This window comes from Mauremys mutica, chromosome 17 (genome assembly GCF_020497125.1).
Source record: "Mauremys mutica isolate MM-2020 ecotype Southern chromosome 17, ASM2049712v1, whole genome shotgun sequence".
NCBI lineage: Eukaryota > Metazoa > Chordata > Testudines > Geoemydidae > Mauremys > Mauremys mutica.
Genome location: NC_059088.1, coordinates 20600604 through 20623701, shown reverse-complemented (window position 1 = coordinate 20623701; position 23098 = coordinate 20600604). Strand labels below are relative to the sequence as shown.

General features: G+C 53.1%; 1 protein-coding gene across 2 annotated transcripts in view; it reads right to left on the bottom strand.

Annotated features, from left to right (window-relative positions):
• Window positions 1–23098, bottom strand: part of KCNJ10 (potassium inwardly rectifying channel subfamily J member 10) — a 50728-nt gene that overhangs the window by 12538 nt on the left and 15092 nt on the right. The window contains exon 1 of one of the 2 annotated variants that reach the window (XM_044990766.1): window positions 7046–7192. The exons of the other annotated variant lie outside the window; for it this stretch is intronic. The gene's annotated coding sequence lies outside the window, so the exon portion shown is untranslated. Of the gene's footprint in view, window positions 1–7045; window positions 7193–23098 lie in introns of those variants that run through there. 2 annotated transcript variants of the gene reach the window in all.

The following is a 23098-nucleotide window of genomic DNA, read 5'->3' as shown; positions in this document are numbered from 1 at the left end:
TGCGTATCATGTGACAAATTTCTGGGGACACCCCTGCTGCACAGACCTTGAGAGCGCTTCCCTCCAGAGCTGCTAACCCGACCTCTCTGCAGTGTAGCTGAAAGCCAGCACCGCTACACAGCAACTGAGGGCGGCTGCATCTTTGATGGCATCCTACAATCCTGTGGGACCCCAGTGCCACGGGGCCTTTTACTGCCATCGACCTCATCATGTTCTGTCCCTGTCAATGTTTGAATACTTTCCCCCAGTGAAAAGCCTCAATTTCATGTTTTTGCTGCCTGAACAATGAAGTTACTACCAGAGCAGACAGCTGGGTCTCTCCATCAGCTCCCTTTGGGTCTGTGTCTAACCCCTTCTCGGCTGGGTCCAGATATAACATTTGGCGATGAAAGATTTCTAGCCCACGAGCGCCCAGTGCTGCCTCTGCCTGAACAAGAGGAGGAAAACGTACGCTAATAATACTATGAAAAGAGGGGGAATCTTCATCTACAGGCACAAGATGGCCAACTGCTGCTTTTGCTTCTGGGACAGTGAGAACCAGCCAGCTGGCGAGGAGGAACTGGCAACTAACAATAGAACAACGGAACCAGCTGCTACCTGGAGCTCCTGCAAACCTAACAGTGAGGGGTCAGGAAGCAGCCCTTTGGTTGCCCTCGTGCAAGCAGGCAGAGAAAGCGAAACAGCTCAGCCTGCACTGAGGGTCTACAGCTAGCAGAGGGAGCCCAAGCACAGCTGAGGGAAGAATTCTGCAGCCTGCGGTGATGTCAGAGCCAGAAGAAGCAGGTCAAGTGCAGATTCTGCAGGGCCAAAAAAAGACGGTTTCTTTGGGGCAAGGGACATCCAGGAGCTGGGAAGTCCAACAGCAGAGGAGAGAAAATGGCAACTTTTCTGGACAGCGTTGGTGAAGTTGATGACAATTGCAGCTCATGAGTCGCGTTCCTTGAGCGTTTTGAGTAATTTGTAACTTGTGACCTGTGACAGACCCAGGCCAGTGGGGTCCAGGAGTCTGGTTGAGGGCAAATATACTGGTCACTGGATGAGTAGTTTTCTGTTCCCTGAGTGACCAGAGCAGGGGCTGCACTAGAGTAATCAGGAACCTGCTAGAACCAATTAAGGCAGCCAGGCTGATTAGATCACCTGCAGCCAATCAAGGCAGGGTAATCAGGGCACCTGGGTTTAAAAAGGAGCTCACTCCAGTCAGGCAGGGGGGAGCCAGAGGAGAGGAAGTGCGTGTGAGGAGCTGGGAGCAAGAGGCGCAAGGAGCTGAGAGTGAGAGGATGGGCTGCTGGAGGACTGAGGAGTACAAGCGTTATCAGACACCAGGAGGAAGGTCCTGTGGTGAGGAGAAAGAAGGTGTTTGGAGGAGGCCATGGGGAAGTAGCCCAGGGAGCTGTAGCTGTCCTGCAGCTGTTACAGGAGGCACTCTAGACAGCTGCAATCCACAGGGCCCTGGGCTGGAACCCGGAATAGAGGATGGGCCCGGGTTTCCCCCCCAAACCTCCCAACTCCTGATCAGACACAGGAGGAGTTGATCCAGACTGTGGGGAAGATCCCTGAGGTGAGCAAATCTGCCAATAAGCGCAGGAGCCACCAAGGTAGAGGACGAACTTTGTCACAGACCCCATTCCAGACAGACAACGAGTTTCAACCTTGTTGACGGTGATGGGCCTTTGCTAGGACTGCTTAACTAATACCGTAAATTTCTGCTTAGTCTGGTGACAGTACTGGCGCCTCTACATGAACTGTTACAAGTAAAGACAAAATGGAAATGGACTGAAGAATGTAAGTATGTATTTAAGGAAGCAAACTATTGACAAGGGGGAGGCATAGCTCAGTGGTTTGAGCATTGGCCTGCTAAACCCAGGGTTGTAAGTCCAATCCTTGAGGGGGCCGCTTAAGGATCTGGAGCAAAAATCAGTACTTGGTCCTGCTAGTGAAAGCAGGGGGTTAGACTCAATGACCCATTCTAGGAGATAGGTATACCTCCAATTATTTTTTTTTTACGCACTCTCATGTTTTGCTACCATTGCAGCTGGATTGTGAAGCTTCACCAAATGAAGTGGGTGCATTTCTTTCCATGCACATTTTCCCTAATGGCATGGAGAAACCAATTGCCTTTGAGTCACAAACACTCGCCATGCCTGAGAAGAACTATCTGCAAATAGAGCAAGAAGCTCTCAGCATTACCTTCGTAATTTGGAAATTCCATGCCTGTCTCCATGGTGGACATTTTACCTTGCTGATGGATCATCACCTGTTACCTTCAGTTTTGGACTGAAATGTGGAATTCCATCATTAGTCGCTGCTCGTATGCAGTGATGGGCATTACTACTTTCAGTTCATTCCCATACTATTCAATTTGGCTGTCGCACCTACCATGCTCAAGCTCCTGTCAATGCAAAGAAACTCGGACAAAGTGTTCTATCTCAGTTTGATGGATAGGTTGCCCATCGCTAAAGAACCCACTGAGGGTGCTGTTCTTTCTCTTGTGAAGGGAATGGTACCGCAAGGATCAAAAGAATCCTCAGTTTACACACCGGGTGTCACATCAACATGGATTATCTTTGAATCATGGTGGCATCTTATAAGGAAAGTGAGTGATCATTTCGAAATCACTTCAGTCTCAGATTATGGAAACTCTTCACAAAGGTAATTTGGGCATTGTACGGAGGAAGGCAATAGTCTGGAGTCATGTCTGTTGACCAATGAATGATGATGATATTGAGAGGAAGGCAAAATGCTGTATTATGTGCCAGTAAATTCAGCAGGATCCTGACCCAGCTCAGATACACCCATGGTTGTGGTCTCAGGCTCCATGGACACATATTCACATGGACTTCGCTGGACCATTAGAAAGTTGTATGTTCTTGGTTGTAGACGATGCCCATTGGAAATGGCCAGAAGTTTTCAGAATGACTTCTACTACAGCGACCAAGACCACTGGGAATCTTCAAACCTTGTTTAGCCAATTTGGTTTGTTGTTACAGTTGGACAATAAACCTCAGTTCTGCTCTGAAGAATTTCGGAGGTACGCTCTGTTCCATCCACCCTGCTACAGAAGGACTAGTGGAACGCTTTGTACAGACACTCAAGCACGTCTTAAAAGCTAACAAGTCTATTTTGAATCCTCAGCAGACATTGGACAATTTCATGTTTGCTGCAGGAACACACCACATGCTACTACCCTGAAGTCACCTGCAACTCCTTTTCTTGAAGCCATCTTTGCAGAGCTGTTGGGAATGGCTTCGCCCTGATGTTGCCTCTCATGCGTAGCCAAATCCCAAGCTCTGCAAATTGATCCACGTGAGATGCGTCATCATTCTTTTCAGGTAGGAGACTTAGTCTTGACTCGCATCTATGGCAGTGGAGTGAAGTGGATACCTGGAGAACTTGTAAAATGTATGGGTCCAGTTTTATTTGTGGTGAAATTATCCAACAGTAGTTTATGGAAACGACATATGGACCAATTGCAGCCTCAGTAAGTACTGGGGTCTGAGGATGTTCCAGCAGGACTTTCTTCTCCTCCAATCGAACCTCCTTCCATTACAACTCCTAATTTTGGTGACTTGTTGGGAGAAACTTTGGTACCAGATTCAGTTGATTCCATACCAAAGTCAGTTGATTGCTTACCACTGACTGTGCCTGTTGTTCAGGATACTGCCAGACCACCATCACCATGTTGTCCCCAGACAGCGCAACAGCCAGGGGTGTGCCTGCACTTATAAATTGTTTCTTTAATATATTGCTATTCCAGGGCAGAATAATCCCTCGGTCCACCCATACCTTTTTGTTAGTGTTTTATGATAGCCATGTAAAGCATAAGAATGTATGTATATTTGGTAGGGTGGAGGAATGTGATGTCCTGTCCCTTTCAATGTCGGCGTATTCCCCCAACCCAGTGAAAAGCCCCATTTTCCTGTTTTTTTGCAGTTTTGCTGCCTGACTAGTACACCTGCCACCAGAGCAGATAGCTGAGTTTTTATCAGCTCCCTCTGGGTCTGGGTCTATCTCCGGCTCTACTCAGTCTAAATATAACAGACCTACCCCTGTTACTTGACTGGAAGCCACTCCCCCCCGTTGTCCCCATAGAAATGGGGGTACTTGCTTGACTGTGACTCCAACCTCATGCTCTGGGGACTCCAACCTCATGCTCTGGGGAGGCTCTCATCTGCCCCCCACTTGCCTTGGTGTGGCTGGAGGGCTGCACCGAAGGATCAAGCCTTTCCACTCCAGAGACTGGGGCGGGATGGGATGCAAATGTGTGAAGGGAGAGAGGAGGAGGAGAGGGGGCCCTGCTATCTTACATAAGGCCCCAAAAGCTGGGCTTTCTCTCCCCTCGCTAATCCCCGGCCTGGGAGATAAATGGAACCAGACACAGACAAAACCCGCCGGGGAAGAAAGCGATGTGTGTTTCTGACTGAGTCACGGCCAGGCTCCCCCCGGCCTTTGCTTCCCCCAGCCCAGATCTCCTTCCCTGCAAACAGAAAACAAGCCGGGAGGGAACAAGAAAGGCCCTTTTCATCTTCGCGTCAATGTTTGGAAACTTGTCCTGGAAGCAAAGAGCTCGGCTCGTCCCCCTCTCCCCCCGGAGTCACACGGCCCCTGCGCCGCCCTTTCTCGTTTCATTGGCCGTTCCGGTGGCTGGGGGAAGGAGGGGGACAGCATGGTGTTGGGGGGAAGAAGGGCCAGGAAGTGTCTTTCTGTGCATTCACCCCATTCGCCTGCTTGCCCGTCTCGCTCCACACAGGCTTTGTGCGCCTGTCCATCTCTCCGGCTGCTGGAAGGAGGGCAGAACTTTCCATGCCCATAATATGCCTGCGGTTGGCACCACCGGGCTCCTCTCCTCAGGCCTGGGCAGGAGGAGTGGTGCCAAGTGCCAGGGGTGGCCGTGGTGTGAGGATAAATCTCCCTTCGTTATAATTCAGACGGGGCGCAGAGCTGAGATGGATGTGAGGATGGGGGACGCTAGGTGGCATTTTGGGTCCCTTTTCTCAGACTTGGCCCCATCTTTGGCAGAGTCATCAAAATGGCCGCGCTTCCCCTCGCTAAACTCTCCTCAAAGGACGGCGTCGCTTTCCTTTGAGGGTCCCCTCAAATTACCGGTGCATGTGGCCATCTAAGAAAGAGAGAGGCTGGAGCATTGATCAGCTGGCCATGCTCCGGGGAAGCCCTGTGTTAATATTCTGCAGTGCACATTCCCAGTCACCGGTGCCTTTCATCCTGCCTGACATCTCGCCCACCCCCTCACCAAGAAGAAGGATGCTGACAAGCAGACGGCCTTTATTTTTGGCCTTCCAAGTGGATCAGATTGTGCTCACAGGGAGCGATTTTATTTTATTTTTTAAAAATCTTCCTCCCCCGGGCCTCCTCCCAAGCTCCCTCTTCCAGTGTCATTGTGGTCTTATTGCGAGACCCACGATATTTGCTGTTTTTCTTTCCAGCACCAGCTCCTGGAGCCAGGGGATTATGCGTCTCCAGGTTGAACAGAGAAGCTGGAAAACGTGAGCCCTGAAGATCCCATTATTATCACCCCCTGAATTTTAACACAGCCTCAGAATTTCTGACGGCGCCTGCGCCTGGTTGAACGCTTGGCGAGGGCAGTACACGAGTTACAGTAGTTATGTGATTCCACAGTCATCTACCCAGCACCTAACGAGCTAGCAAAGTATCGGCGCGGTTTTATAGACTGGGAGGACGTGGCACAGAGAAAATAAACTTATCCAAAGTCACCCACACAGGAAGGACTTGAACACAGGGCTCCCCCATTGCAGGCAGCCCCATGCCCCTAACCACTATACCATCCTTCCCCTGCTACACCCAGCTCCCTGTGCTATGCTCTCACCCTCCCCTCTGGCCCTGAGTCTTAGGTTCACCGAAGCTGTGCCCAGCACAGAGCCCCAGGGCTGCAGAGCAAGTTTAAAGTTTTTCCCCGGTCCCGCTGCAGCATGCGCTGCTCTAACCTCTACGGCCCCAAGGGGCCATTCCAGCAGCCAAGACCAGCCAGAGAACCAGGAGTTCTAGCTGCATCCCCTTTCCCCTGGCCACATCCCCCTACTTAGGAGGTTGTGAGCTGGGGGACGGGGGGGGATCCAGAGAGGAAGCAACACAAACACACTCGCTGCTGCCCACACACCTCTGGGACACAGGGCTTGTTGTGGCACAAGGGTGGCTGTTTGTGTAGAAGTCCCTTGTTAAAATAGCGGCTGCAAATCAGGAGTGGCCCTGGCCTCTCCACCAGCTGGGCACTTTATACTATTGGCCAACAGAGCTGCTCCTGGGAGAGGCCAGGACTGGATTAACCCGGCGCTACCCACAGCCAGCGCTTCTGCCCCGCTCCCCACAGCGCCCCCTGCTGGGAGAGGCCAGGACTGGAATAGCCAGGTGCTCCCCTGCAGCCAGCGCTCCTGTCCCGCTCCCCACAGCGCCCCCCTGCTGGGAGAGGCCAGGACTGGAATAGCCGGGTGCTCCCCTGCAGCCAGCGGTCCTGTCCCGCTCCCCACAGCGCCCCCTGCTGGGAGACGCCAGGACTGGATTAGCCAGGCGCTCCCCCCACAGCCAGCGCTCCTGCCCCACTCCTCACAGCGCCCCCTGCTGGGAGAGGAGGGGACTGGATTAGCCAGGCGCTCCCCCGCAGCCAGCGCTCCTGCCCCGCTCCTCACAGCACCCCCTGCTGGGAGACGCTAGAGCTGGATTAGCCGGGCGCTCCCCCACAGCCAGCGCTTCTGCCCTGCTTCCCACAGTGCCCCCTGCTGGGAGAGGCGGGGACTGGATTAGCCGGGCGCTCCCAACAGTAACTGCTCACCTAAAGCAGCATTACTCTGACCTTTGGAAGTTGGCCCCCACTTCAGGAAAATGAAACCAGCTGTTACCCCCTGTGCCCTGCCATGTGCTGTTGAAGGCCTAGACATCTTCAGTCCCTTCCCATGGCTACATTCCCCCGCCCCTCCCCCTCAGCAAACACACAACGGTCTCCCCTCCGGTTTCTCACACGGAGTGCAGTGAAATAGTTAACACTGTCCATGGAGATTCCTGGGGTAGCTCTCACCTTGGAGGGATTGTTTCAGGCTCTCTGCAAGCTCAGGCAGGCGCCTGTGCACCAGTTACACTCAGATCCCATTTTCCAGGGGTCCTTCTTTGCCACAGCAGTTAGACACGTGGCTTGTTCTTTCTTTAAGTGGATGCGGCGACTCTGGAGAACAAGCTAGAGGCTTGGCTGAGCCCTCCCCCCCCGCACACTTCAGCCCCGCAGGTGCCCTTGGTTGGAGCTGGAACGGCAGGAACTGGGCTCCCCGCCCCAGGCAGCAGCCCCACACTGCCCACCATCATTCAGCCAAAAATACACTGTGCAAAATCTGAGCTGACCATCTGCCTCCGCGGTGAATAGCCGGCAGATCTGGTTCCATGTAACCTCACTCCCGGGACCTTCTCCAAGCAATTTTCTGGAAGGGCCTCGGCACTTTTCGAGTCACAAACGGTGAGTGTGGGTGCCGAGCAGTAGCGGCCCCTCTCCGATTGTTCTGGGGGCTGGGAGGGGCCAGGGAACGGCCATGACGGCCTCCGAAGCATAGGGGAGAAAAAGACGGCGTTTGCAGAACTGAGGCTGGAAGCAGGATTGTAGAGACGCTCGCGAGGAAGGGCGCCGGCCCGTCGGGTTAGGGAGAGCTAGGTTCAGTGCCCAGCTCCAGCAAAGCGTCCCTTGGCGAGTCCCCCGGGTGTGTTTCCACAGCAACTAGACACCTGCGGCTGGCCTGTGCCAGGCGACTCCCGCTCGTGGGGCTCGGGCGGCGGGGCTGTTTCATTGCTATATAGACTTCTGGGATCCTCCAATCTCGCCGGGACCTGAAGCCCAGGCTCCAGCCTGAGCGTGGAAAGCGACGCAGCAATGAAACAGCCCAGTGAGCCCGAGTCAGCTGGCCCGAGCCAGCCGCGGGCGTCTAGTTGCCGTGGAGACAGACCCTTGGCGCTTCAGCTGCCCGCTGTCAAAGTGGGGCTAAAGATCCTTCTCTTGACCCTTTAGATGATACACGCTCTGAGTAGCACAAGTGGCCTCTGCGTGTGGTTCCAATACATGGACTAATAAAGGCCATAACAGGGGTGACGTGATCACAGGCTGTAAGTACCAACGTGGGGAACGAATATTTAAAAACGGGCTTTTCAGCCTAGCCAAGAAAGGTCAAACCCAAGCCAATGGCTGGAAGGTGAAGCCAGACACGTTCAGACCGGCACTACAGTGTACATCTTTAACAGCGAGAGTAATTCACCACTGGAACCACCTGCTCAGGGGCTGTGGTGGCGTCTCCACCACCGACCATTTTTAAATCAAGACGGGATGTTTTTCTAAAAGCTCTGCCCTAGGGGATTCGTTTGGGCATGTTCTCTGGTGTCTGCTCTACAGGATGATCACAGTGGTCCCTTCTGGCCTTGGAAATCTATGAATTCCCCGCTCCCCGCAAAGCTTTTGTAACACCCTGACTGCCAAAAACACCAGACCCGTAAGCACCCTGACCTCCTTTGTTCAGTCTCTAAGCACTGATTTGGTGTAGCAGTGTGGAAAATATCAGCATTCGAAGGGTTAAATCCCCCCCACACACACACACACATACACACCCTCTAGTGGCACTGAGCCACACACACCCCTGTGATGGCATTCAGCATGCTTGCCTGCAGTTTAACATCCCAGTGCTCCTGGCACTATCTTAATGGTCCATTGTTCCACTAAATCTAGGAGAATAAAACCCTAAAGAGATAAAAGCTAATGGGAGGGTGCAGGCCTGGGGGATTTCTTTGATTGTTACTGAGCTGCACACAGAGCTGCCTCTTAAACACATGCTCATGAAGAACATTTTTATTTATTACTGTCTAGATGGCATTTGACTTCAGTTAGTTTTGCTACTAGGAAGGTGTTTGGTTGGGGGGGCGGTTGTGAGAAAAGGGGAACAGAGGCATTAGATGGTTTCGAGAGGAGAGATTGATCTTATGACAAAATACCGACTTCCTCGCCATCTCCTGACCTGCTTATTTAATGATCCAGGGAAGGATCTGCATTGTAAACAGAACAACACATTAATTTCTTGTTTTTTATTGTTAGCAGCTAGACTCTGGGTTGGAAAGATGTGACGCTGCTATGGAACTGGGGCACAGTAAAACATGGACAGCCTTTGTAACGGAAAAGCTTTCACCCCAAGTACAGGCACAAGAGAAGCTCCAAAGAGACGATAGGTATTTAGAAATTTGGTCGCCGTGTCAAGCGTTGTCGGAGGAGAAGGGCTCCCTAGCCAGCAAACCAGAATCTAGCCAGGTTCTTTGAATATTAACTTGATCCTGAATAAGTAACCTAGGGTGTAGGACGTTCATGTTTTATTGTAACTTTGGCTTAATAAAAAGTGTCACGAAATACTAACAAAAAGCCAGGTTCATGGAAACGAGAGCTGGAAAAAGGCCTGGTGGACTCCCAGCCCTCCTCCCCAACCCCATCCCCTCCCTGGGCAGGGCTTGTGAGCTCAATCCTTGAGGGGGCCATTTAGGGATCTGGGGCAAAAATCTGTCTGGGGATTGGTCCTGCTTTGAGCAGGGGGTTGGACTAGATGACCTCCTGAGGTCCCTTCCAACCCTGATATTCTATGATTCTATGACCTAGCCACCGCCTTTCGGGGAGGTGGTGACACCCAGGGGAGAACCCCTCTGGTCGGCATAGGTCATGCCTACATTGTAGTGCTGTGGCGTTTTAAAGTGCAGACATAGCGTAAGAGGGGCACTGTCGTATCAGTAGAAAGGTGCTTATCCTGCTATAGCGACTTCAGTGTGCAATGGGGAATAAACTGTACTGGTACAAGGTACCTTTATGTACCAATATAACACACCAGTGTGTATCAGTATAACATACTCTCCAGTATAACACACCAGTGTGTACCAGTATAACATACTCTCCAGTATAACACACCAGTGTGTACCAGGATAACACACTAGGGGGTGAACTGGTATAACTGTAGAGTTAAAAAATAACCCTGCGTAGCGATCCTGGGACAAAAAGTCTGTGAGCAGAGCATGTACCAGGTGCAGTTTTAAAAGTCTCAAGCCAGGGTGCTCCCGGCCCCCTTCCCTCTGGAGATGACTGTCCACCAGCCTAGCCTTTGGAAGTAGAGGACCGTGTCACCCAGGTCAAGTCCCTGCTTTACTACAGCTTCCTTGCATAACCTGGGCAAGTCACTTAGGTCACGTCTACACTGCAAAATTGGTTTGAGCGTTGGCCTGCTAAGCCTAGGGTTGTGAGTTCAATCCTTGAGGGGGTCCACCTAGGGATCTGGGGCAAAAATCTGTCTGGGGATTGGTCCTGCTTTGAGCAGGGGTTGGGCTAGATGCCCTCCTGAGGTCCCTTCCAACCCTGAGATTTTAAGTTGACCTAACTTAATTGGGAATTACCACAGCAATTCCAGGGCCTTGTGCCAGCAGTGTGCGTCCTCACCAGGAGCACTTGTATCAGTTGTACTGCCAGTGTGGGGCATTGTGGGATGGCATCTGGAAGCCAGTAACAGTCGATGCAGGCAATGCAGCATTTGCACCGACCTAACTACATCAACCAGGACTCTACGCCGCTCGGGGCCGTGGAGTTAAGTCAGCGTAGGCTGGGGCAGGAGCAAAATTGTAGCGTGGACACACTTCCATAGTAAGCTGCCTTGCGTTAACCGAACTCCGTAGTGCAGACTGGGCCTGAGCGTAGACAAGCCCTGAGATGTGAACAGGAGCCAGATTAAGGGTATGTCTACACTTAAAACACTGCATCGGCGCAGCCGCACTGCCACGGTAGCACTTTAATAATTCTGTAAGCCGGCGGGTGAGAGCTCTCCCTTGTCATTTTTAGCAGGTGGAGGGGTGGGCTGGGGGTGTAGCCCCCAGGCTAGGGCCTCGAGTGCCATCGCCCTGCCCCTCATGCAATCACCCCTGCAAAGGGAATTTAAATGATCCTCATTCAGAGCCAGCCCTTAGAGCGCTGATCCTAGCCCTGCCACCACCTCCCTTGCTGCTCTGCGACACTCAGTTCGTGCCTCAGTTTCTCCTGCTTTTGAACGGAGTTAATGAGACTTGACTACAGCTGAGTGAATAATGAATTTTTGAGTTCCGGGGCCAAAGCAAAAGTTCTGGGGGAAAAAAAATCCAATTCAATTTGAAGCCAAACCAGTTTTTTTCAAAAATTTGCATCAAATTGAAAAAAAACATTTTTGAATCAATCAAAACATTTTGGGTTGACTCGAAACCAAGTTTGAGTTTTCCTTTTTGTTTGATTCAGCTGTTTTGGGGTATTTTTCAGCGTGCGTATTTAAATAGCCAGATCTGAAAGCAAAACACCATTTCAAAATAAAAAATCAAGATGCGACATGTTGACTTTTTTGAAAATGTTGTTGTTGTTTTTAAAGTCCATCCCACCCGCCCGTCATGCCGTGGCTACACTTCTGTTCTTAGCACACCAGCTTGCCCGGACCTAGCACAGGGATGCCCGCCCTCGCTGGAAATTACACCGCCGGTGCAGATGGACTCTGTCAAATGAAGAGAAAACACTGCCCTCCATCATGGGGGCGGGAGGCAGGACTGAAGCTTGTGAGGCGCTCAGAGGCTATGCTTGGGGCTGCGTAAGACCCATAGGCAGATCTGGGTCCCCTCCCCTCCTGCAGCCACTGGGGCAATGGGGCAGCGGACACTGGGGCAATGTCTATGCTGGAGGCTGTGACGGGAAGGTGAGCAGCCAGCCAGGGATTGGCACGCAGGGCTGCTATTGAAATACACTGTTGCTATGCTGGGAATTCTACCTGGAGCTGCTCCTGGGGAAAACAGCCCTGACTGCGGCTTCGGGAGCCAGGCACGCAGCCTGCCTAACAAGGTGCTAATTGCTGCTGACCGCCTTCGAGATGCACCAGCGTGGGCAGTGGACAACACCAGGCCCCCGTAACTGCCTGGAAATAAGCACAGGAGCTATTATGCAACGAGCAGCCAAGCAGCAAGTCGGTGTCTTCCGCTCCCGGAGCTCTGGGCGACTGTAGGTTGGACGCTGGGGCCTACAGGTGCTGACGGGGTTTGCAAAAGGGCTGGCACCATGCCCGGTTCGTGCCATGGTTGACCTGTGTACCGGTACCTGCCTGAAAGGAGAACTTGAAATACCGTTGCTAGGGTTATGACTTGCTGCTAGGGGCAGGGTTTAATCTGGGCCCTTCAGCGGTAAACACAGAGCTAAAGGGGCGACCTCCTTAACTGGCAGCTGCAACATCATTGATGTTTATTATTTGCATGATCATAGGATCAAAGAGCCTCCGTTATGGCTCAGGACCCTGTTATGTTGGGTGCTGTATGAACATGGAACAAAAAGACAGTCCCTGCCCAAAGAGGATGCTGGATGCTGAAGTAGTAGGTTGTTATCCTCTGCGTGGGCAAGCCACCAGATGGGGGTGCGACACACACATTTTACATCCATGTACAATCGGTGGAAAGGCCTCCCTTCTTTCGTCCTCATGTTTCATTTGATGATACTCGCCTCCAACTTCATGACACTATTGTGTTGGCTGTGCAGGGTTTTGGGGGTCCGGTTACCAGCAATTAGAAACACAGCGCCATGAAGCTCTCCACAGCGCCGTCTCGCCTGTCTTTGTGCACCCACACTGATCACGCTGCCTGAGCAGTGCATCATGGGAAAAATCCTCACTGCTCTCCCATAGTGCCTCGGGGATGGAGCACCCAGGGACACGTGCACGGAGCACCACCAGCAGGATGGAGGGCTGTGTGTTCTGGGCTACCCTGCTGCACACCAAGCTAGGAAGAAGGAGGGGAAGTCAGTCCTCCAATCTCCCAGTTCTTTTTGCAGGAAGACATCCCAGAATGCATTGCGACATGTGGAAAGCATCCACAATCCTCTGCAGAGTGGGATAGTCACACGGATTATCCCAGAATGCACTGGATTGCTGCTAGACAGGTGGCTGGGGGACATGAAGGGACCAAAGGTAGCCCTGTTCCTGAATGCCCAAGGGGCTGAGCAATGGAGAGCTTCATGGGCAGAGGACTGTTGGTGGAAGGTGATGGACAGTTAGGGTGGCAACCTTTCTAATTGCTGGTAACCGGACCCCCAAAGCCCTGCCCCCTGACCCACCTCTTTCCCCCAAGGCCACACCCTGCTCCACCTCCTCCCCTGAGGCCCCGCCCCTGTTGCTTTCTCCTCTCCTCCCCACCCCCATCACTCACTGGGTCATCTCAAGGAGCTTGCCTGCAGGTAGAAGGCGGCCTCGGCTGAGCAGGGGCTGGCATGGGTTAGTGACCTGGTGCCTTCCCCTGCCTCGCAGTAACCGGACTTTTGGTTTGGTTGAAAACCGGGCACCTGGCAACCCTAAATGGCACCCGGACACAGAAGCCCAAACCCGCACTGTCTGGGTAATACCCAGATGGGTGGCAACCCTATGGCCAGTAGAGCCTCAAGGCAAGGATGGCCATTGGGGGTGGGGGCGCGAGGCGTAGATACAGACTCTGCAGCCAGCTGACGTTTAATGCACCTCACTGAACCTAGTGTCTGAGCTGCAGCCCCCTCCACCTTTGCAAGGGGAAGGCCTCAGTCCCACAGCCAGCACAGTCACGGGTAGCGAGAGATCCCCTTTTCTCGTGTGCTCCTCTCCGCCAATGGGCAGGGGGTTGAGAAGGGAGTTGGGTCAGTCCTTGGCCTCCCAGCTCAGGCTGCCCAGCCAGATCAGTGAGGGTGATGGCAGCGCGCACACATTCCCAAAGCTTCCAGCACTCCCAGATGCTCGACAAGGTGCGAGACAAGCATCTGCCCTTGGGGGGCCCAGTGGGGAGGGCTCTAGAGAGCAGTGGATTCTGTGACTGGAGCTGCCCCCTCCAGGGATCATTTTATTTCTTAAATCCCCAGCTCCCGGAGTCACTGGAAGATGTGAGAGTCTCAGCTTCCATTTAAAAACAGAAGGCTGGTTCTAGCTATCTTGCTTGCAGGGAAAAGCTTGAGAATGGGACCCAGGTGCCCCCTGAGGGGTCAGAAACCAGGAGACAAAGAAACAGCGTTTATAATTTAAAAAAAACTCTCGATCTTTTGGGCACGGATCATGATTTGCAAGGGCTCAGGGCTGGCCATACTGTATTCTCCACTCTGCCACTGACTCCTGGGTGACCTTGGGCAAATCCCTTTGCTTCCCTATGCCCATTTCCCCTTCTGCCTTTTGCCTGGTTAGCTTGTGAGCTCGTTGGGCAGGGACTGTCTGTGTCTGTGCAGCGCCCAGCACAACAGGGGCCAGATGTGAGCTGGGGCAGAGACTGCCTCTCACTTTGTGTCTGAGCAGTGGCCAGCCTTGATCTCCACTAGAACCTCTACATGCTACTATAATAATAGGGGGGTGATGGAGCTGGACTGAGACCCACCGAGTCATTTGCCATGGGTCATGGAGACCCTTAGGGGTAGCCCCAGTCCTATTCAGTCCCCAGGCAGACTACAGGGGATCCAGCACACAACAGCTGTGCTTGGAATATTTGCTCTAACCTCACTGCCAGCAATTTGCATTAGTGGTGTCAATAATTTACAGAGCGGCACAAGCAGGGAGAGAAGCAGGCTGGTGTGGGGCAGAGGGAAATTGGGGTCTGAAATGAGATCACCGGGGCCTTGTTCGCAGGGAGCTGTCTCTGTGCCTAGCTTGGAAAGGATCAGGCAGGGGAGTGGGGTAAAGCGGGGGGCTGGGAATCAGGACTCTGGGTTCTATTCCTGGTTCTGGGAAGGGAGTAAGCTGTAGTGCGTAGAGTAAGGCACCCGGGACTCAGGACGCCAGGGCTCTAGTCACACCTCTGGGACGTTCTAGTGGTTAGAGCAGGAGGGAGGCCAGTCAGGATCCAGGGTTCTAGTTCTGGCTTTGGGAAGTGGTGTGGGCTAGTGGTCAGGTCCCTTAGGGAAGTGACTTCCCCTCTCTGTGCCTTGGTTTCCCACATGAACTGATTCCCACGTGAACACGATGAGGCTGATGTGCCTTGTGGTACAAATCTACATCCCCTGTTATTAACCTCTACAAAATGCCATGAGGTCCTGCCCTAGGCAGGGCTGCCCAGAGGATTCTGGGGGCCTGGGGTCTTTGGCGGCGGAGGGGCCCTTCCATTCTGGGACCCGCCGCCGAAGTGCCCCAAAGACCCGCGGCGGGGGCCTCCCCGCCAGCGAATTACCGCCGAAGCGGGACCTGCCGCCGAAGTGCAGCCCGGTCTTCGGCAATAATTCGGCGGCGGGGGGCCCCCGCCGCGGGTCTTCGGGGCACTTCGGCAGCAGGTCCCGGAATGGAAGGGCCCCCCGCCGCCGAATTACCGCCAAAAATCAGGCTGCACTTCGGCGGCGGGTCCCGCTTAGGCGGTAATTCGCCGGCGGGGCGTCCTTCCGCCCCGGAGTGGAAGGACCCCCCGCTGGTGAAGACCGGGAGCGGAAGAAGCTCCGGGGCCCGGCCCCGCAAGAGATTTCCGAGCCCCCCAGAGCAAGTGAAGGAGCCCGCTCCAGGGGCCCTGAAAAAGTCTCGTGGGGGCCCCTGCGGGGCCCAGGGCCTGGGGCAAATTGCCCCTCTTGTCCCCCCCCCCGGGTGGCCCTAGGGGGAGTCTGTGGAAGTGCAAATTGTTACTAATGGGAGGCAGGTGGGAGCGATAGACTCTGGGCCTGACCTGTAGTCAGGGGCGGAAGAGGGGGAGTGGGCAAGGAGCCAGCTGGCGTCTGAGGGTGGTGCCCCCTGCGCCCTGCTAAGGAGTGGCAGAGCGGCTGCACTGCCCCCTCTGAGTAGGGATCACAAGGGGTGGCACAGTCCAGATGTAAAGCCAGCCCAGTAAACTGGGTCATTAGCCGTGGCACGGAGGCCTCTGAAGTGACTGAGCTCGGTCAGTCTCCCGCAGTTTGGCTCAGGGCCACCAAAATGTTTGTAACTGGGGTGAAATGGGAGGGGGCGAGGCCCCTGTGAAGGTGATATCCTGGGACTCCCCATTTCTCTCAACCCACCTGGGAGGGGATCATGCCTCGGTGTCGGTTCCTCTCCAGTAAAAACATCATTACTGTCATGTGTATAATGGTCAGGGATGGGGCAGACCCACCTGGATAGGAAGGCAGATTATTGTCTGCACGATCGAGTGAAGCTAATCAAATTTGCAGAGGACACCAAGCTGGGAGGGGTTGCTAGGAGTTTGGAGGACAGAACTAGGATTCAAAATGACCGTGACAAATTAAAGAATTGCTCTGAAATCAACCAGGGTGAAATTCAACAACGACAGGTGCAAAGTACTGCATTGAGGAAGGAAAAAAACCCAGTGCACAGCTGCGAAACTGGGGAATCACTGGCGAGGTGGCAGGAAAACATCCAGGGGCTGGAGTGGATCACAAACTGAAAAGAGTCAACAACGGGATGCAGCCGCGAACAAGGCTAACGTCACTCTGGGGTGTAATAACAGGAGCGTCGTATGTAAGACACGGGAGGTAACTGTCCTGCTCCACTCAGCCCTGGTGAGATCTCATCTGGATACTGTGCCCTATTCTCGGCACTGCACTTTAGGAAAGTCTGGACAAATTGGAGAGAATCCAGAGGAGAGCAGCAAAGGTGATAAAAGGTTTCGAAAACCTGACCTCTCAGGAAAGGATAAAAAAGCTGGGTATGTTTAGTCTGGAGAGAAGACGACTGAGGGGAGACCTGAGAACAGTTTTCAGAGATGTTACGGGTTGTTATAAAGAGAGGACGGGGATCAATTGTTCTTCAGGTCCATTGAAAGCAGGGCAAGAAGTAATGGGCTTCATCTGTAGCAAGGGAGATCTAGGTTAGATATTAGGAAAAAACTTTCTAACTCTCTGGGGAGTTCAGCTCTGGGACAGGCTTCCGAGGGAGGTTGTGGGATTCCCGTCACTGAAGGTTGTCAAGAACAGGTTGGACAAACCCCTGTCAGGGATGCTCTAGGTTTACTTGGTCCTGCCTCAGTGCGGGGGGCTGGAGGTCCCTTCCAGCCCTACGGTGTTATGACTCTATGATCATTCAGTGAATTTCATCCTGTGTTCTAAACCATAGAGTTTAAGGCCAGAAGGAACCATTAGCGCCTCTTGTCTGACCCCCTGCCTAACACAGACCAGTCAGTGTCACCCAGCTGCCCCTGTATAGAGCCCAATACTTTGTGTTTGACAAATGCATCTTCCAAAAGGGCAGCCAGCCTAGACGTGAAGACATGGAAAGGTGGAGAAGCCGCCCCTTCGGGAGGAATTTGATCAGCTGCTGGTGGAAGAACTATTTGCCGAATAAATCGTCCCCTCACTAGCAGCAATAGGTCGTTCGGTGGATCTGTTCTGCCTGACGTTTGATCGGCTCTGCTCCCAGTGGCAGGAGATTCATCACCAGCCCAGTGACCCGAGCTTGGCTCGTAGGATTTCTTTCGCAACACGGCAGCTTTGGAGCAGGAAACCAAGTCCCTTCTCCTTTCACCCTTCCTGCTCTAGCCCCACGGCACCTTCCATTTCATACAGGGGATCCAGGCATCACCCCCAGCTCCGCTCTACCTGCAAGGCCAGGAGGATCATCTGGGCTGACCGACAATGGCTGTGCTGTCACCCCTGATTATGAGACAACTCCAGCTGCCTCACTGTTCTTCGGTGCTCCGCATCTGAAGTCTCAGCTGCTTGGAAGTCTCCTTATATGTGTGTGCAGCACCTGGCACAACAGGGCCTCGACTGGTGGCCTCTAGGTGCTGCCACAGGGCTGTTATCCAGATGGGGCGCCAAGGTACAGAGAGACTAAGGGACTTGCCCAAGGTCATACAAAGAGTCTCCCAAATCCCGGGTTAGCGTCCGAGCCGTTGGGTAACCCCTCCTCTCCACTCAGCTGTAACAAAAGCCTGAATCCCGCATAGACTGGTCCTGTCGGTGTAGGCAGCCTGTCAAATGCCGGTCACAGCAAAGAGAGGACTGTGGCTTTGGTCGTGTTTTTACACCCACTGTACCCGACTGTAAATTGACAACAGAGATTTGAGGCACGGGAGACTCACGCTGCTGGCACAACGAGCGCCTACGTCCGGCTGCAACACCTAGAGAGCTGCCACAGCCCTGACGCGTGAAGGCGCAGCGCTGCCAGGCAGCCTGGAGAAAGAAATTGGTATTGGCCTGACCGCCCGCACCGGAGAATGCCTTCCCCATATGGGACTGTGCCTCTTACTGAACCCTTACAGGGGTGGCACGGAAAATGTAACCCCTTGGCTCGCTGGTGTGACAGACAATCCCCCCCTTTCTCCCAAAGATGCTGGGTGAGGTTCGTTCCAGACCCCTGTTCTGAACAGACCTGAATGGAGTGATCCAGGCATGGGCGGTGGGTACCATAGGCTGGGGGAATCTGTGCATCCCCAAACAGCCATGCGTGGGGCCCCCCCACGCTCTACCACCAGCCCCCTGCTCTTGCTTCCCGCTCTGCATGCGGATCCAGTCCCCCAGTGCTGGCCACGGTTGGGGCTGTGGCCGCCCACCATCCGCCCTCCTGGAGCTCCCGGGCTGGGGAGGCTAGCATGTCTGTGAATTCGCTGGTGCCGCCCTGCAGCAGAACTCAGGAGTGACTGACTAAAGCACTTGTATCTTACAGGTGGGAGTGATTTTGCATGTGTGTGACCAGGTGAATAGTGGTTGTTCTCACAGCAAAGCAGTGTAAAAGGAAAAGGTTGGAGGGTTGAGAGGACCCAGCTATTCAGCTGTCCAGATTGTACCCTGGTGAATGTCACAGAGAGATTTTTTTCCTACTGGTTTTTCGCATTAGAAATCCAATCTTTGTACATACTCTGGCCCAACGGGTGACTAAAGACCCAGTGAAATTATGACCTCACTCACCCTCCTGACCAGTCCAGAGGGGAAGCAATTTTCCATCAGTGTTTTAAAATCCTTTGTTTTTGTTAGCAACTATTTAACTCCAATGCTGAGTAAACACATGGGCGAGCAGATGACTCTGTTAAAGATTCAACCCCTTCACTTAAAGGTGGGAGGAAGCTCACAAGCCACATCTCTGAGACCGCCAACAAGTTTCGCAGTGGAGAAAAGCCTGGATATTGCAGATATTTATAATGTAAGAACAAGCAGGAAAAAAACCCTGTTCAAACCTCTTCTCACCCTCATTAGTCATCACGGAGAAGCAAATAAAGGCACAAACCTCCAATTTTTTTTCTCTCCTTTGCAGATCAGCTGTAAGAACCGATCTCTGGTATCCCTGTAACTCCTTGAACATTGTCAGCATTGGCCCGGCTACATCATAGTCCCAGTACACTGCCTCGTACAGCTTTGCAAGCAGCTCTACAAGCAAAGGAGGTGATTTGTATTAAGGAACAGTGGCCCACTATGGGTGCGTCTACACCGCATTGTAAATCCAGTGGGACCTGAGCTTGTGGACACACAGTTTCTAAGCCCACCCTTGTGCATGCACATTGCATTGTAAACCTGGGCCTACAGTTGATGTACCTGCATCTGACCACTGTGCTAATGCATCCATACGGCACTTCAGAGGCCTTCTGACTCAGGTCTGTGGCTTGAGCTGCGTCCACACTGCAAAATGACCTGAGTCACGGCTGGACTTGGACTCTGACCTACCTGCCTAGTAGGGCCTGCGTCCTGAGTGCCTGTTGACCCAAGTCACTGATTTGGGTGTGAAGGGTGCGGGGGTTGGGCTCAAACCCGACTCAGAGCTTGGACTTGGTGTGCAGTGTATACATATCTTATAAGGTTTTTCTCTCACCTGTGGGGGTGGGGGTGCTTTCCAGCACCTCGTGGTTTTAGTGTACTGGGATGAGACTCGGGACTCCTGGGTTCTATTCCCAGCTCTGCTACAAATCTGCTGTGTGACCTTGGGCAAAACCACTTTTCCTCTCTGCTTCTCCTCCCTGTCTTTGTTCAGATCAGGAGCTCTTTGGGCCAGGGACTGTCTCGCGGGCCAGGGCTTAAATTCAACCAGATTTTTGAAATCCCCCTCCAGGAGTTTTCACAGCGCGTTGGGAGGCAGGGGCCTCTGGGGAGATACTCTATGAGAATTTAAGCCCTGGCCTGTGAAGTGATCCTCGTGAGCCCTTGGCCCCCGCGGAGAGGTACCGGCGGGGTAACTGCTTCTCTGGCGTGTAAGCAGCGAGCTCTGGCTGAATGTTTGTGCCGGTGACACACAGTCTTCCTAGCCTGCGGGGGAGCATGGTTAAACTGTAACCTGAGCGATGATTAAAACAACCAGGTCGAAAACATGTTTCTGCCTCCAGGGCAACATTCTGGTATCGGCAACAAGAGCCAGCTTGTCAAAACCTGTGTTTGGCCATCAGGGGCCAGAGTCAGGGCACGAAGGGCACAGCGGGTGCCCATGGAGGAGTCGAGACGTACTGTACCTGAGAGCCAGCCAGCCAGGCTGCAGCAGGGGAGCAGATACTGGAGCATCCAAAGGGAGTGAGGCAGCCTCTGGGGGATGGACCTGGGGTGTATGGCAGGAGAGCCCTTGGTGGAGTGCGGTGGAGAGGGTGGTGGGCCAGCTTTGTGTGATGGAGCGGGAGATTGGTGGGGGGAAAGAGAGATGAATGTAGTATACAGGGGAGAGGCGTGTAGTGCATGGAGCTGTTAGGTGTATATATGAGGATTGTGTAAAGGTCATGGGGTGTGCGGGGCATGTGGTGTCAGGGTTTTGTATGTGTGTAGAATGCTGGGTGTGAGGATTTTGTGTGTGGGGAGTGACTGCTCCCACCATACACCGAAAATCCTCACACCCAGCATTGTGTGCAAGGCGTGAACAGCGTGGTGTGTGCAGAGCATGAGCAGTGTGGGGTGTGTAGCCACTGGAGGGTGTGTGGTCTGAGTAGGGGTGTGTGTGGTGAGAGCAGTGTGTGGTGTGTGTAGCTACTGGGGTGCATGTAGTGGTTTGTGTGGTGAGAGCTGGATGGTGTGTGTGATGGGAGCTCTGTTGCGTGGTTGGAGCTGTGTGTGTGTGTATGGTGAGAGCGGAGTGTTGTGTGTGTGTGGTGGGAGCTCGGTATGTGGTGGGAGTTGTGTGGTGTATATGGTGGGACCTCTGTGTGTGTGTGTGTGTGTGTGTGTGTGTGTGTGTGTGTGTGTTGTTGCCCGACCTTTAGATTATGTACTAGTTATATCCATTACTTAAGCATTCCCAGTTATTACTTTGAGGGTTGGCAGGTTCTTGTTCCAAGATCAGGCCCAGTATTATTTAAATTATGGTATAGCTGGGAACCCCCATGTGCACATTGGCCACACTCATAGTAGGGGAACTCTTTTATATTTACAAATATAGTTTTAGCACAGTCACAAACACCCCATCTCAGTAAGGTAGATAGAGAGACGACAGAAACAACAAGGAGTCCTCGTGGCACTAACTTAGAGACTAACAAAGGAAAAATCACTTATGCCCAAATAAATGTGTTAGTCTCAAAGGTGCCACAAGGACTCCTTGTTGTTTCTGCTGACACTACAAAAGTGATTTTTCCTCCCTTGGTATTCTACTGTTAATTGAATTGGCTCGTTAGCACTGACCCCCGACTTGGTAAGGCAACTCCCATCTTTTCATGTGCTGTGTATGTATATCTCCTACTGTATTTTCCACTGCATGCATCGGATGAAGTGGGTTCTAGCCCACGAAAGCTTATGCCCAAATACATTTGTTAGTCTCTAAGGTGCCACAAGGCCTCCTCGTTGTTTTTGCTGATACAGACTAACAGGGCTGCTACTCTGAAAAGAGAGATGACAGAACGCACAGCTGCACGTCCATCTACTCACCCCATCCCTTGTAGGAAAACCTGAAATGTTAGCCAGCACCTTCCTCCTCACCATCGCCTTCCCCAGCATTATCAGTGGGCATCATTTTGGCTTCTCCCAAAGACCCCGTTTCCTTTTCCTCCCGCCCCAGGCCGGGATGCAACGTTTATAATATGTTACGCTGACATTACCGTGTTTGATGCATATTTAGTAGGGGATTTCCCCCTTTTCCTTATTTGTATATTCTGACCTTACTAATTTTGGGCTGTCTTTCTTTTCTAGGTTCTCAATGATTTTAACTTATTATTATATATATATTTGTTACTATGGCCCTTCTGTGGTTAGGTATCTGGGGAGGTATCTGATGTACGTGTGATGTACGTCAGTTACTTGCCATAACACTTTTGTGGCTGAATAATGTCCCTGTGGTTAAAACTTCCCCTTAAACACTTTATTTCCAGCTTCCCAGTACGCGGGGTTTTCCGTTGGGCCGTTTACCTGTGCAAAGTTGATAAATCTCAAGCCTTGTGCCCAGGGGCGGCTCTAGTAATTTCGCCACCCCAAGCAGGGCGGCACGCCGCGGGGGGCGCTCTGGCGGTCGCTGGTCCCGCGGCTCCAGTGGACCTCCCGCAGATGTGCCTGGGGAGGGTCCGCTGGTCCTGCGGCTCTGGTGGAGCAGCCGCAGGCACGCCTGCGGGAGGTCCACCGGAGCCGCCTGCCGCCCTCCCAGTGTCTTGCCACCTCAAGCGCGCGCTTGGCGCGCTGCGGTCTGGAGCTGGCCCTGCTTGTGCCAACTTGCTAAAGCTAATGTTTACCAGGATACAGGCTGGTACGTTCCTTGCATTACTGCTGAATATAATGCAAAGCTGAATATAAGAAAGGCAAGCTAGCCCACTGGGCTACAGTGTGTGTGTGGTGGGAGGGATGTGTGTGTGTGTGTGTGTGTGTGTGTGTGGTGGGAGGGGTGTGTGTGTGTGTATGTGTGTGTGGTGGGAGGGGTGGGTGGGGTGTGTGTGTGTGTGTGTGTGTGTTGGGAGGTGTGTGTGTGTGTGATGGGAGGTGTGTGTGTGTGTGTGTGGTGGGAGGTGTGTGTGTGTGCGTGTGTGTGTGTGGTGGGAGGTGTGTGTGTGTGTGTGGTGGGAGGGGTGTGTGTGTGTGTGTGGTGGGAGGTGTGTGTGTGTGCGTGTGTGTGTGTGGTGGGAGGGGTGTGTGTGTGTGTGTGTGGTGGGAGGGGTGTGTGTGTGTGTGTGTGTGTGGTGGGAGGGGTGTGTGTGTGTGTAGTGGGAGCTGTGTGTGTGTGTGTGGTGGGAGAGGTGTGTGTGTGTGTGGTGGGAGATGTGTGTGTGTGCGTGTGTGTGTGTA